The sequence below is a fragment of the Tamandua tetradactyla genome, chromosome 15, assembly GCF_023851605.1.
Source record: "Tamandua tetradactyla isolate mTamTet1 chromosome 15, mTamTet1.pri, whole genome shotgun sequence".
In the NCBI taxonomy this organism is placed as follows: Eukaryota; Metazoa; Chordata; class Mammalia; order Pilosa; family Myrmecophagidae; genus Tamandua; species Tamandua tetradactyla.
Window position 1 is genome coordinate 2,575,091 of NC_135341.1, and position 16,350 is coordinate 2,591,440.

A 16,350-nucleotide genomic window follows, 5' to 3' on the forward strand; every position below is an offset into this window, starting at 1 on the left:
GTTCCTATGCTACCTACATAAGCATCACAAGAGCAAGCCTCATGATTGAGAGCATGGCCTATTGATTTAGGTGTCCCTGAAGTTTGACATGGTATCAGGGGATTCCCTGATGATAATTTAATAGAGGAACCATTGATTGTATGATCTGTGAGAAAAACTTTAAAAATGAACAGAGAAAAACAAGTGCTAGAGAAAATGTGGACAAAAAGATGTACCTATTCATTGTTGGTAGGGAAACTGAGAGGTGCAACCCTTGAAGCACAGTGTGGTGGGTCCACAGAAAGCTCGGAAAGGGGATACAGCAACCCTGTTGAAAGATATATACCTGGAGGAACTGTGAGTGGGAATCAAAACGGACATTTGAATATTGGTGTTTATGGCAGCACTGCTCAGATTCAGGATGAATGGAGGGGCCTAGGGGGAAAACAACTGAGGAATGGAAGGAGGAACTGTGGTATATACATACAATGGACTACTAAGTGGCTGCAGGAAGGAATGAAGTTGTGAGGTGTTAGGTGAATGAACCTTAAGGATAGTATGCTCAATGAAATGTGAAATGTCAGAAACAAAAAGAGAAATATTACCACACCTCACTCATATGGACTAACTATAATCTAAAAACTCAGAGAAGTGAAGATGAGAGCATGGCTTATCAGGTTGGAGTCTATTGTAAAGGATCCTAGACTGTAAACTCTTACAACAGTCACATAGATTCTACAGTTGTAACAGTTATTTCTAAATTCTAAGATACTGATCTATTTGTGTATAACCTGATGTTCTCTGACTTTGGGTATTTATGTGACAACTGAGATTCAGAGTTAGAACTCTGAAGCTATGACAGTCAGCATTATCCCATACAGCAACTGTTTTAAAAGTTGAAAAAGTGATCAGAGATATGAATGAAGCTGATCTGAATAGGACTAAGGAAAAACAGAATACAGGGTAAAGAATACGGTCCATATTTTAAAATTTCAACTTCTGTGTGAGACCAAAGTAAGTGATATTATTTGGTATAAAATTTATATTTTCAGTAGCGCATTATCTAATTTAACTTGTATGGTCAGTTTATTTGAAAACCATAATTACTTGGAATTTTGAACAGGGTATTAGATCATTTTGGTTTGTCCAGTGTGCTGGTTTGAAAGGATGTACGTACTCTAGAAAAGCCATGTTTTAATCCTAATCTCACTTCGTAAAGGCAGCCGTTTCTTCTAATCCCTATTCAGTACTGTGTATGTTTGTAGATCATCTTCCTGGAGATGTGATTTAGTTAAGAGTGGTTGTTAAACTGGATTGGCTGGAGGCATGTCTCCATCCATTTGGGTGGGTTTTGATTAATTTCTGAAGTCTTATAAAAGAGGAAACATTTTGGAGAACTAGAGTGATTCAGAGAGGGCAGAGCAGAATGACATAACCACAAGCAGATCTACCTTTGGAGATAAAGAAGGAAAATGTCTCCCAGGGAGCTTCATAAAACAGGAAGCCAGGGGAGGAATCTAGCAGATGTTCACCATGTGCCCTTTCAGCTGAGAGAGAAGCTCTGACTGTGTTGGCCATGTGCCTTCTCACTTGAGAGAGAAACTGTGAACTTCATTAGCCTTCTTGAACCAAAGCATCTTTCCCTGGGAGCCTTAGATTGGACATTCTATAGACTTATTTTAATTGGGACATTATCTAGGCCTTAGAACTATAAACTAACAGCTTATTAAATTCCCCCCTTTAAAAGCTGTTCTGTTTCTGGTATCTTGCATTCTGGCAGCTAGCAAACTAGAACATTCAGGATAGTGTGATACCCGGATACATCTCACAGAAATCTGGGCACAGAAGAAAAAAGTATTTGCAAAGTCCCCTCAGAGGACTAAGGAGAAAGCAGGAAATATTCAACTTCCCATTTGGGGACTTCTCGTATTTTTGCATGCAGGGGGGACAACAAGTTCAACAGGGTGAGCCCTCGATCCTGGGGTTCACCCCTATGAAACTTATTCCTGCAAAGGAAAAGCTAAGCCTACTTACAATCACTCCCAGAGAACCTCTTTTGTTGCTCAAATGTGGCCTCTCTCTCTAAGCCAACTCAGCAGGTGAATTTCACTGCCCTCCCCACTACATGGAACATGACTCCCAGGAGTGTAAATCTCCCTGACAATGTGGGACAGAACTCCCAGGATGAGCCAGGACCTGGCATCGTAGGATTGAGAATATCTTCTTGACCAAAAGGGAGAAGAGAGAAATGAGAGAAAATAAAGTTTCAGTGGCTAAGAGACTTCAGAGTCAAGAGGTTATTCTGGAGGTTATTCTTATGCATTAACTAGACAGCTGTTTTTAGTTTATGATGTACTGGAATGGCTAGAGGGAAATACCTGAAACAGTTGAATTATATTCCAGTAGCCTTGATTCTTGAAGACAATTATATAACTATACAGATTATACAATGTGACCATGTGATGGTGAAAACCTTGCATCTGATGCTCCTTTTATCCAGGGTATGGACAGATAAGTAAAAACATAATGACAAAAAATAAAGAAATAATGGGGAGGAGGAAGGGGTAAAAAAAAAATTGTAATACTAGTGATCAATGAGAGGGAGTGTAAGGGGTAAAAAAATAATAGTGTGACTCTGATCAACTTTTTAACAAAATTTCAAATTTTCCTTGTGAAACGGGAAGGAAGGGACCTACAAAATGGAGGAAAGAGAGGGAAATGCATCACATAGTAAGGCTAGGGCCTTTAAGTTTTAGGCACTTCTCAGTTTCATCATATGGATGCTGCATATTGACACTGCCTCAACTGGTAGTGATGGCTGAGTTAGGATTTATTTGTTTGTAACAGACTAAAACCCAGATACAGAATATTTATACCAAAAAGAAAAAAAAAGAACTATGAATGGCTGGAAAAAGATATTCATGCAACCAGCAATGAAAAAAAAAATCTGGAACAGTTATACTAATATCATACAAAATATATTTTAAATTCAACAATGTCAAAAGAGACAAAGAAGGACCCTATATATTAATAAAAGAGGCAATGACCAATTATAAAGATCAATCATATTTATGTACCTTGCCAGGATGCCCAATAATATATGTGGTAAACACTGTTAATATTGAAGGGAGAAGTAAACACTTCTACAACAGGAGGTGGAAACTTCAATACTCCACACTCACCAACGGATAGAACATCTAGACAGAGGACTGATAAGGAAACAGAGATCTTAAACAATATGATAAATGAACTAGACTTAACAGACATTTACAGAACACTGCACCTCAAAACAGTAGGATATGCATTCTTCTCAAGTGCTTATGGGTCATTCTCCAGTACAGACAACATGTTGGGTCAAAAATCAGGTTGCAATAAATTTTAAAAGATTGAAATTATATAAAGCACTTTTCTCTGATCAAAATGGAATGAAACTGGAAATCAGTAACAGGAAGAAGACTGGAAAATTCACACATTTATGGAGGCTAAACAAGGCACTCTTAAACAAACAGTGGGTAACTGGAGAAATTACAACAGGAATCAGTAAATATCTTGAGAAAAATGAAAATGAGAACATAACATTAAAACTTATCTACCAAAGTCAGACAAAAATACTAGAAGAAAAACACTTTAAAACAATCTCTCTAATGAACACAGATGAAAAAAATCATCATCAAAATACTTGCAATTCAAATCCAGCAGTACATTAAAAGAACTATACACCATGATCAAGTGGGTTTTAACTGAGGTACGTAAGGGAGGTTCAACACAAGAAAATCACATAAGGAAGTAGCCTGAGGCAAATGAAAACACAACATATGAAAACTTGTATACCAAAGCCAGACAAAAAAAAAAAAACAAGAAAACTAAAACTTCAGAACAATCTCTCTAATGCATATAGATTCAAAAATACTCAATTTAGAATACTTGCAAAGTGAATCCAGCAGCACATTAAAATAATTATAAACCATGATCAAGTGGGTTTTACCCCAGGTATACAAGGGAGGTTCAACATAAGAAAACCAATTAATGTAATCACCACAATAACAAATTGAATGGGGAAGATCACAGAATCATCTTGATTGATGTGGAAAAGGCATTAGACAAAATCAAACATCCTTTCTTGATAAAAAAAATACCTCAAAAGAAGGAAATTTCCTCAATATGATAAAGGGCAGATATGAAAAACCCACACTAACATTGCAAGCATTCCCTCTAAGATCTGGAAAAAGACAAGGATGCCCATTCTCACCATTGTTACTCAACATTATGCTGGAAGTTCTAGCTAGGGAAATTAGGCAAGAAAAAGAAATAAAAGGCATCCAAATTGGAAAGGAAGAAGTAAAATATTCACTATTTGCAGATGACATGTTCTTACAACAGGAAATTCTGGAAAAAAAAACAACAACAATCATGCTACTTGAGCCAATAAACAAGTTCCATAAAGTGGTGGGATACATGATCAACACATAATAATCAATGGGGTTTCTATACAGGAGTAATGACTGATCTGAGGCTATCAAGAAAAAAATTCGATTACAGAAGCAACTAAAAGAGAGAAGTCCTAGGAAGATGGTAGAATAGGATGAGTTGAGTTCACCCTGGCTTCAGAAATGGCAGAAAAATGACCGGGACAGCAATTCCAGGGTGTAAGTGACCTGGGAGGGTCTTCTACACCACATAAGGAAGCCCAGGTTGTAAAAGCTGAAGAACTGAGACGCAGAGAACTGGAGACCATCCAGCTAGTGCACACAGCCTAACCTGCCCTTTTCCAAAGGGAGGCCCTGAGTCCTTAGGAGTGCACATACAGGGATAGAAGTAAGCCAAGCCACATTCCTTGAAGGCACTACACTCATGCATGCGGCCCTGCCCCCATGACCCACAATTCCCCCCCATTCCATGCACCTGAATCCCATCACCTGCCCAACTGAGCGCTAAGTACCCTATCCCTGCACATCCCTGCCTCACCACCCCATACCACGCATGCACACATGCCTGTTCCAGCCTGACCCACTTCTCTCACCCAGGCACAGGCTCACCCTGCCCCTACCAAGACCCACTCACCTGCATCAAGTCCCTTGACACCCACCGCACCCTTCCTACCCCCTGCAGGCAGTCATCTGTACATTCACACTGCAGGTATTCACCTTCATACCCTGGCGACACCCAGCCCAGAGAGTTGGTCAACCCTGCCCCACCCGTCTGTGCTTTGTGCACATGTACATCAATATCTGGTGCACCCAGACCAGTGCACATGCAAGTACCCATTCCCAGCATAGCCCCCAGCTCTGGGTAAGCACTACCATGTGCATCTGGGCCACCCCCACCCCCATCCTACACAAGGTGCAACCCCACCCCAACCTGAGCGCTGCGCACTGCACACAGAAAAGCCCTGACCCCCAGACCCACACACAGAATGGCCCCATCCCCAAGACCCATGCATGTGTACAGCCACAACCTCCCTGCCAGAAACCCATGTATCCATGTACTGACCTTCTGACAACTGCATTCCACTTCCCTTACCCAACACTCATGCTCAGTCTTGCCCCAGCCCCAGGCACAAGTGCCCTTCTTCCACACCTGGCAAGTGCTCACATGGGCATATGTGCCACAAAGCCTCCGCCTTGAACACACATGTACCTATACCCCAACCTACATGCATATGAACACCTGTGCCAGGGATCCACTCACCTGACATCATCCACTTATGACCCATGTCCTGCAACCTCACAACCTATGCCCTGTCCCTACACAATCACACATTTGCACCCCAGCCCCCGAGACACCTAACCCTGCGCAAGGACACATTCACACCCTACTCTCCCTGTACCCTGACTTCTGTGCCCTACACCCCTCACCCTGAAACCCACAAGCTACATGTTCCATGCACCAACCTGCATCCTGCTTATGTATGAGACCCTGCAAATATGTACAGCATCCTCATCCACGATACACCATGGCCTATCTCTATATTCCACAACTGCACCCTGTTCTTGTCCTCCAAGGTTTGCTGAACTGCACCTCACCCCCACAGCTCCCAGTCCTCACTTCCACAACCCCATGATCACAGGCACCAGTGTAATGTCCCCAATCCATGCATATACCTGCACAACAATCTGTCATCACACTGCTGTGCCCTGCGCCACAACCCACATTCTACTCCACATCCATCCCACAAATACAAAGCTTTAAATTACTGAAAGAAATAAACTTCAAAGTAATTCAAGATATTTACACGCCTCAAAGGCAACAGAAGATCACTAAGCATAAGAAGATGCAAAATACCAAAGACAAAGACTTTGAAACAACTAATCAAAGATGTTCATATAACTCTACGAAATAAAATCAATGGAATGGCTAATGACATAAAGGAGACCAAGATAACATTAGAAGAGCATGAAGAGGAATTTAAAAAAATAGAAAAATAGCAGATATCGTAGAGATAAAAGTTGCTGTAGACAAAATAAAAGCTATATGAGAGACAAACAAGAGCAGATTGGAAGAGATAGAAGAAAGAATGAGTGAACTAGAGGACAGGACAACAAATTTCGAAGACACAAAAGAGCAAGTTGCAAAAAAGATGGAAAAATTTGAACTGGATCTCAGGGAAATGATGGACAAAGCAAAGCATACAAATATAAGAATCATCGGTGTCCCAGAAGAAGAAAAGAAGAGTAAAAAGGGCTAGGAAGATTAGTTGAGGAGATAATGGGGGGAAACTTCCCAACACTTACAAAAGACATAAATGTGCAAGTCAAAGAAGCCCAATGAACTCAAAATAGAATAAATCCAAATAGGCCTACCCCAAAACACATACTAATCAGTCTGTCAAATGTTGAAGAGAAGCAGAAAATTCTGAAAGGGGAAAAAATCAAAACAAAACAACAACAACAACAAAAACAATCTACTACATACAAGGGAAAGCATATAAGACTGAGTTCGGACTACTCAACTGCCACTATGGACACAAGAAGGTAGTGGTATGATATATTTAAGATTCTAAAGATTTCCAGCCAAGAATTCTGCACCTACCCAACTGGTTCTTCAAAAGTGAGGGGAGATTAAAATTTTCAAAAACAAATGCTGAGAAAATTGGTCAACAAGAGACCGGCTTTACAAGAAAAGAGAGAGGAAGCAAATAATCAAAATAAGAAATGAGAGGGGAGTTGTTACCATAAACTGCAAAGAAATAAAAAAAAAATCTTAAGAGGATACTATGAACAACTATACAAAAACAAACTATACAACATATGAAATGGACAAATACTTGGAAACATACAAACAAGAAGAAACATACTGACAAGAAGAAACAGATTTCAACAAACCAATCAAAGGTAAAGAGATTCAATCACTCATCGAAAATATTCTTGGAAAGAAAAGCCCAGGGTGAGACTGCTTTACAGGGGAATTTTATCAAACATTCCGAAAAAAAAAAAAAACAAAAAAAAAACTAACACCAATCCTGCTCAAACTTTTCCAAAAAATTGAGGGGAAAGGAACACCACCTAACTCATTTTAAGATGCTAACATCACTTTAACACCAGAACCAGGTAAACATATTACAAGAAATAAAAACTACAGATTATCTCCCTAATGAACATAGATGCAAAAATTCTCAACAAGATACTAGCAAATCGAATCCAACACATGAAAAAATCAGTTAGTGTAATATAGCATATTAACAAATTGAAAGGGAAAAATCATATGACCATCTTGATTGATGCTGAAAAAACACTCAACAAAATTCAACATCCTTTTCTAATAAAAACACTTCAAAAGATAGGAATCAAAGGTAACTTCCTCAATATGATAAAGGGCATACATGAAAAACCCATAGCTAGCATTATACTCAATGGAGAGAGACTGAAAGCTTACCCCTAAGATCAGGAATGAGACAAGGATGGCTCTGTCACCACTATTACTGTACTAGAAGTTCTAGCTATAGCAAATCAGGCAGGAAAAAGAAAAGGCATACAATCAGAAACAAAAAAGGAAAATGTTCATTATTTGCAGATGACATGATACTATATTTGGAAACTCCTGAAAAATCTACAACAAAGTTACTTGAGTTAATAAACAAATTCAGCAAGATGGCGGGATATAAACTTAATGAGCAAAAATCAGTAATGTTTGTATGCACAAGCAAAGACTTAACTAAGGGGTCAATTAAGGAAAAAATTCCATTCAAAATAGCAACTATAAGAATCAAGTATCTAGGAATGAACTTAACTAGGGATGTAAAGACTTGTACACAGAAAACTACTTAACATTGTTAAAAGAAATCAAAGATCTAAATAAGTGCAAAGACATTTCATGCTCATGGATAGGAAGGTTAAATGTAGTTAAGATGAGACTCCTACCCAAATTGATCTATAGATTCAATGCAGTACCAATCAAAATTCCAACAACCTACTTTGGAGACTTGGAAAAACTAGTTACCAAATTCATCTAGAAAGGAAAGAGACCGTGAATAGCCAAAAGCTTCCTAAAAATTAAGGATGAAGTGGGAGGATGAACACTGCCTGGTTTTAAAACTTAGCCCCAGTGGTCACAACAGCATGGTACTTTCACAAAGAGAGAAGTATTGACTAGTGGAATACAATTTAGAGTGCAGAAACAGACCACCAAATCCATGATCAACTGATCTTTGACAAGGTACCCAAATCCACTGAACTGGGACAAACTGTCCTTTCAATAAATGGGCATGGGAGAGCTGGATATCAATAGCCAAAAGAATGAAAGAGGACCCTACTTTATGCTCTATATAGAAATTAATTCAAATTGGATCAAACACTTAAATATAAGAACCAATACGATAAAACTCCTACAAGAAAATGTAAGGAAACATCTTCAAGATCTAGTAATAGGAGGGTAGCTTCCTAAACTTCATACTCCAAGCACAAGTAACAAAAGAAAAAAATAGATAAATGGGAACTCCTCAAAATCAAATGCTTTTGTGCCGCAAAAGACTTTGCTAAAATAAGTGAAGAGGCAGCCAACTCAATCAGAGAAACAATTTGGAAATCACACATCAGATAAAGTTTTGATATCGTGTATAAATAGGGAAATCATACAACTCAATGACAAAAAAAAACAAACAACCCAATTACAAAATGGGCTGAAGATATGAATAGGCATTTTTCTGTAGAGCAAACACACATGGCTAAAAAGTACATGAAGAGATGCACATTTGCATTAGCTATTAGGGAAATGCAGATCAAGACTACAATGCGATACCATCCCACACCTATAAGAATGTCTGCTATTAAACAAACAGGAAACTACAAATGTTGGAGAGGAGGTGGAGAAATTGGGACACTTATGCACTGCTGGTGGAAATGTTTACTGGTACAGCTGCTATGAAAGATAGTCTGGCAGTTCCTCAGAAAACTAAATATCAAGTCGTCCTATGACCTGGCAACACCACTACACGGTATATACCCAGAAGAGTTGAAAGCAGTGACACAGACATTTACACAATGATGTTCATAGGAGCATTATTAACAATGAACAAAATATGGAAACAACCCAAGTGCCCATCACAGATGAATGGATTAACTAAATGTGATATTTACAAATGATGGAATATTATGCAGCAGTAAGATGAAATGACTTTCTGAAGCACATAACAATATGGATGAGCCTTGAGGCCATAATGCTGAGTGAAATATGCCAGACACAAAAGGACAGATACTATATGACTCCACTTTTAGGACTATGGCAAAGTTAAAATCAGAGGCTTATAATACAGAATATAAGGGACCTAGAGATACACAAAAGCTAGAGATGCGTGAACAGTTAGCTAATGAGGTTGAACTTAGTTGTAATGGAACAGATATAAGTGAAGGCAGTTCACTAGTGGGTCTATAAGTAATATTACCATACTGAAGGTGAATATGATTGAAAGGGGTGATATAGACTCATGTATCCAACCAATTAACACCACAAATAAAAATGCTTGTTATATATGTAAGTATATAAATAAATTTCTATAATAAATTTATACAATAAATAATTACTGCAAAGGTATACAAAGAGTGTGTAAGTTCAGGATATGGGGGAAACTGCTACTGTATGCTATGATCTATGTTTAACAGTACTACAACAATAACGGGTAAATAATTGAGTGAAGAGCAAGAGTTAAGGGAAGGTTTGGATTTCCTTTTTGGTGAGGTTGTCTTTACTGGTTATCTTCTCTTGGGAACAACAAAATTATCTAAAATTGAGAGTGTTGATGGACTGTTGACTGTGGACTTTATACATGAGGCTCAGGAAAAGGAAGTAGCTGAAAGATGCACTGACTGAGAAGTAGAGTGGCGAATGTTGGTGTATATGTATGATTGAATATTGCACTGTGTTAAAAAGGAACGAAGTTCTGAGGCATGAAATGTGAATGAACTTGTGGGACACTTGGTGTGGCAAAATAAGTCAGAAACAAAAGAGCAAATATTGTATGATCTTATTTAGAAAATACTTACAAGTAAAGTGAGGCCTAGATTGTAAGCTCTTACAGCAGTCACATTTAGTGGTACTTGTTATTTCTGGATTTTGAGAGGCTGTTTTATATATACAGAACCTGGTATTTAGAGGTAAGAATGAAGCCAATCAGGTTGGGATTAAGGTAATTCAGAAAACAGGGATAAGGAAGACATTGTATCTTAGAAGTTCACCTACTCTTTGAGACTAAAGGAAGAAAGGTTTATTTTGCCCTGAACCTAAAGTTTCTGTACACATAATCTAACTCAACCTGTCTGGATAGACCATTTAGACAACCCAAACAGACTGTTCAGATGTGACCTCTCTGTAAGCCCAACTTCCCAAGTGAAGTGACTGCCCTTCCCCCTACAAGGTCATAATATCTAGAGGTAAAAGTCTCCCTGGTGGCATAGGAGATGACTCCCAGATATGAGCCTGGCCCTGGTACCATGGGATCAACAATGCCATCCTGACCAAAAGGGGGAAAAGAAGTATAACAATGTATCGGTGGCTGAGAAAGTTCAAGCAAAGTCAAGAGGCTACTCTGGAGGTCACTCTTACAAGCCTTAGTTAGACATTGCTACCTATCATAGCTTGCCAAACCTCAACGAAAACCATTCCTGCCAATTCCAAAAAAACACCTAGGGTATTATATAAGATTCTACAAAGGTTCCATGCACTAGGTTACTTTCCAGAAACCTACACTCTCCAGGTTAGTCCCTAGACCAGGCATGTCCTAAAATGCAGAGGGTCCACCCTCTCCAGAACAACTACTTCTATTACCCTATCCCCCATTATTGACAGTTCCTTCCAACATGAAAAAGTTAAAATGGGCATAGCCCAAGCATCCCTACACAGTGGGAGAAAGATGGTGATGATGGAGTTATACAGAGAAAGTACGGTTTAACAAATGAGTATGATTGCTGAATCACTATATTGACATTTCTTTTAGTCTTCAGCATCTTAGAGCAGCTGGAAGTAAAAATTAAAATTGTGGAATTGTACCCAGTACCAAATTCGGAAATGCGTGCTACAACTTATTGTTGTGATGCGCTTTGAAATTTATTGCATTTTTGTATATGTTATTTTTCAGAAAAAAAGAAAAAACAGCCAATTGTGATGATAAAATATAAAATAAAATAAAAAAGCAATTGAAAAAATGAAATATCTAGGAACAAACTTAACAAATATGTAAAGCAGCTGTATATAGAAAACTATAAAACATTGCTGAAAAAAGTCAAAGAACACCTAAATAAATGGAAAGACATTCCATGGTCATGGAGTGGAAGGCTAAATGTCATTAAAATGCCAATTCTACTGAAATTCAAATTCAATGCATAGAACTCATATTCCCAAAGTCTGCTTTGCAGATATAGAAAAACCAATAATCAAATTTATTTGTAGGGCGGGCCATGGTGGCTCAGCAGGCAGAGTTCTCACCTGCCATGTCAGAGTTCTCACCTGCCATGTCAGAGACCCAGGTTCGATTCCTGGTGCCTATCTATGTAAAAAAAAAAATTTTTTTTTTGGAAGGGCAAGTTGCCCCAAAGAGATAAAACCATCTTGAGAAAGAGAAAATGAAGTTGGAGGTCTCACATTTCCTGACTTTAAAGCATATTACAAAGTTACAGTGATCAAAACAGCATGGTACTGGCCTAAGGTCTGTTATAGTGGCCAACAGACTTGAATTGAAAATTCTGAAAAAGACCCTCTCTTCTCAGGCCAGTTAACTTCTGATTAGGCAGCTGAATCCATGTACCTGGGGCAGACAGCCTCTTCAACAAATGGTGCTAGGAGAACTGAATCCATATCTAAAAGAATGAAAGAGAATCCCTATCTCATATATTATACAGAAGTTAACTCAACATGGATCAAAGACTTAAAATATTAGAGCTAGGACCATAAAACTCTTAGAAGAATTATCTTAAAGTTATTGTGGTAGGAGGAGCTTTCCTAGACCTTACACCCAATGCAAATGCAAGGAAAGAAGAAATGGATAGGACAGCGTGGCCCACGATTGTGCAGCACAGGCTGTGCTGAGGTACTGCCACTTTAAGCACACTTGCCCATTGTTTGGAACTAGCTAATCAGAGTGCACCTGCTCCCTGTGCTCAGTTGTGTCTGGGTAAGGGAGGATAAGCGCTGCCAACTAATCTATATTAAAGGTTCTGGCACCACATGAGTTCCCCACTGGCTGATAGGAAAAGTCATCTTTGCATTGTTCCTGGCCTGATCGCCTGCTCGCTGCAGCTACCTCTGATGCACTCCACTGCCACGGACTGTGGCAGCTTTATACCCAGAGTCCTTGAACCCTTACTTTCTTTTTAATCCATTGCATTGGATCACCAGCATGTCCTATCATATTAGACGTGGCCGCGGATACCAGCTCTGAAATTACCACCAAGGACTTAAAGGAGAAGAAGGAACTTGTGGAGAAGGCGGAGAACTGAAGAGATGCACCTGCTAATGGGAACACAAATGAGGAAAATGGGTAACAGGAGGCTGACAATGAGGTAGATGAAGAAGAGGAGGAAGGTGGGAGGAAGGGGAGGAGTGAGAAGAAGAAGATGGTGAGGAAGAAGATGGAGAGGAACATGAGGATGCTGAGGCAGCTATGGGCAAACACGGAGCTGAAGACGATGAGATGATGAAGTGGACACAAGGAAATAGAAGACCAATGAAGATGACTAGATAGCAAAAAAGGCATTAAACTTGAAAAAAAAAAAGGCCACATTACTGATTCACCCTTCACTTCCCATCTCAGAATCTAAACGTGCTCACCTTCAAGCAGAGAGGCCCACCCACCGACTGTGGGCAGTGCCACCCCAGATGATATGCGATCTCCACCCAACCAAAACCACAGTGTGAATTTGCAATAGGGGAAGAAAAAAGAACCAAAATGTCCAAGGCCCTGCTTTTTACTTAAAGTACTTTAAAAAGGAAAGCTGTCTGTATTTTTATTTACCTTTTATATTTTTGCACATATTGTTGGGGGTCAGCCATTTTCAATGACCTTGGAAGACCAAATCACCCTTTGGGGCATTCTCTGTTCTACTTCTGACTTTGCTTGTGGTTGGCCATGTTCATTATAATCTCAAAGAAGAAAAAAAACTTGTAAAAAAAAAAAGCAAAAACAACAAAAAAATACAATCTTATTCCAAGCATTCCAGTAACTTTTTTTGTGTATGTAAGTAGTTTCTTTGTATGAGATGTTAAAAAGACCAAAGATAAAGGTTCTTTTCCTTTCTTTCTTTTTTGCCTATGAAGTTACTGTTTTTCTTTTTTTTAAATGTTTAATGTATGTGTGAAACAATGTTGTCCAACATTAAACTGGAATTTTATTTTGCTGAGTTGCTCTAAAAGAAAAAAAAAGAAATGGATAAATGGGATATCCTCAAAATTGAACATTTCTGTGCATCAAAGTACTATGTCAAGAAAGTAAAAGGCAGTCAATTCAATGGAAGAAAACATTAGGAAACTACCTATGTGATAAGGTTTTAATAACCAGAATATATAAAGAAATCCTACAATTCAACAACAAAAAGACAAACAACCCAATTTAAAAATGGGCAAAAGACAGAGACACTTTTCCAAAGAGGAAATACAAAGGGGCTTTCTTTTTTTGTTTATTATTTTTTTATTTTGGAGCAATAAAAATGGTTAAAAATTGAATGTGATGATGATTGCCTAACTAGATGATGATACTGTGAGACATTGACTGTATACTTTGGATGCATTCTATGGTATATGAATACATCTCAATAAAATTTGCATGGATGAAATGGGCTCAAGACATAGATACTTTTCCAAAGAGGAAATACAAATGGCTAAAAAGCATATGAAAAGATGCCCAACTTCACTAGCTGTCAGGGAAATACATATCAAAATGATGTTGAAATATGATTTCACATATACTGGAATGGCCATTATCAAATAAACGAAAACTACAAGTGTTGTAAAGCACGTGGAGAAATAGGTATTCACTATTGGTGGGAATCTAAAATGGTGCAGCCACTCTAAAAGGCAGTTTGGTCATTCCTCAGGAAGCTAAGTGTAAACTGTCATAATAAGCCAGCAATTCCATTACTAGTGTAAGGGACGGTGGACTCCTTCTACTTAAATAAGGAAGTAACTTAAGTCTCAACCTTCTAATCTGGCCCACATCCCCCGAAAGAACATATGATAATGAAGGATTCAACATACCCTCATCTGTGATTGGTCAAAAATAAATGAAAATTATGATAATAAGGCGTAGAAAACTCACTTTTTAATTGACTAGTTTCCAAGACTAGATTGTAACTCCTAAGTAGCCAGCCACTGGTGAACCTGGGGAGGGACTCCTTTGCATTAGGGACAAAGATAAAGGAGCCTGCGCTCCCATACTTTGCACTCGCTTGTCACTTGTTCTTGTGTGCCCTTTCTCATGAGAAAGAAATAAAAGAGCTTCTGCCATACTGTGTGAACATACTTAGAACTAACTTCAGCTAATAACACTTAAGCTGGGAACACTTGTGCTAGGAAGACTGAGCAAACCATCCTAAAGTATGGGCGCACAGGCTCCTTTGATCTTTGCCCCAACCCAAAGGAGTCCCTCCCCCAGTTTACCATTGGCTAGTCTACTTAGCGTGCTCCTTACACTAGGTATATTCTAGGATGAACTGAAAGCAAAGACAGATAGACATCTGCATACCGATGTTTCTAGCAGCATTAATTGTGATTATCGAAATAGATGGAAACTGTCCAAACGTCCATCAACTGGAGAGTAAATAAACAAACTGGTATATACAAGCAACGGTCAGCAGGAATGAAGTGATGATGTATGCAACAATGTGGATGATCTTTGATGACATTAGGTTGAGCCAAATAAGCCAGAAAGAAAATAACAAATATTGTATGGCTTCACTATTATGAACTAGCTATAATAAACAAACTCTGACAGTTAATTTCGAGAGCATAGATTATCAGGAGATAGAAGGGGCACCGAAATTGGGCAAGTGAATGTTAATTACGACTATCTCCTATATTATATTTTGTGAAACAATGCATCAGTACGTACATTCTAAGTACATAGGATTTTGTCTGATGTACACTAAGGTTTCAAGTGAGATTTACTATGGCCAGATAAGCCTTCCATACTTTCAAAGAAGGGTTAACTCCCCTTCAGGAAGTTTTTATCAAATTAGAAACATGTATACAAATAAATAAGAACCATGAGAAAGAATTGAACTATCAATCCAACAGACCTATAAAAGGACCTTCAATCACCTAGAATATCCAAGAGGCTGCTCACAATTTTCTTAATATCCTTCTGAAATCTTAATGCATTTTTATGAGAATAACAACATCTCTACAAGTTGGTTTTCATTTACCTGTTAGCCGCGGGCAGGCGCTGCCAGGGCACTCCCTCCCCCTTCCCAAGACAAAGGGCGGCGTTGGCTCACGCAAGATTAGGAGGCTGCCGCCTGTCTCTGGGAGGCCCTCCGTGTCCCAGGTCAGCGAACCGTTCCCGCTAACTGATGGGCGCCCGGCTGGAACGGCGAACCCACTTACGAAAACTATTGCCATCGTCGCCATCTTGTGTCCATCGCGGCCCTCTCGCGCCCCCGCAAGCTGCTGCTCCCTTTGCGCGCTCACGCGATCTGAGAGCTGGCAGAAGCTCCCGGGAGCAAGGAATTCTCGCGATAGTAAGCCCTTATTCAGGCGCCGTGATAGAAGAAGGAACGCACTTCCGGTATCGTCTCACTCGCTGATGAGGTGAGGAAAAGCTCAGTGGCTCACTTCCCTGGCCCAGGAAACCCACTTAGCCGCAGAAGCCTATCTTCTTAAATTATCACCATGAGAAAAATAAGGCAAGAACCACCATATTTCATCGATTTTAAGGTACATTTTTTTTTGCAT

General features: G+C 39.1%; 1 protein-coding gene and 1 long non-coding RNA gene across 6 annotated transcripts in view; one reads left to right on the plus strand and one right to left on the minus strand.

Annotated features, from left to right (window-relative positions):
• Positions 1 to 16,125, minus strand: part of LOC143656898 (uncharacterized) — a 76,642-nt gene extending 60,517 nt beyond the window's left edge. Inside the window, 1 exon segment of the mRNA XM_077128645.1 lies at positions 15,822 to 16,125. The gene's annotated coding sequence lies outside the window, so the exon portion shown is untranslated.
• Positions 16,091 to 16,350, plus strand: part of LOC143656905 (uncharacterized) — a 142,882-nt gene continuing 142,622 nt past the window's right edge. For all 5 annotated transcript variants that reach the window (XR_013162625.1, XR_013162623.1, XR_013162624.1 and 2 more), the window contains exon 1: positions 16,091 to 16,332. This is a non-coding gene — a long non-coding RNA (uncharacterized LOC143656905). The remainder of the gene's footprint in view (positions 16,333 to 16,350) is intronic.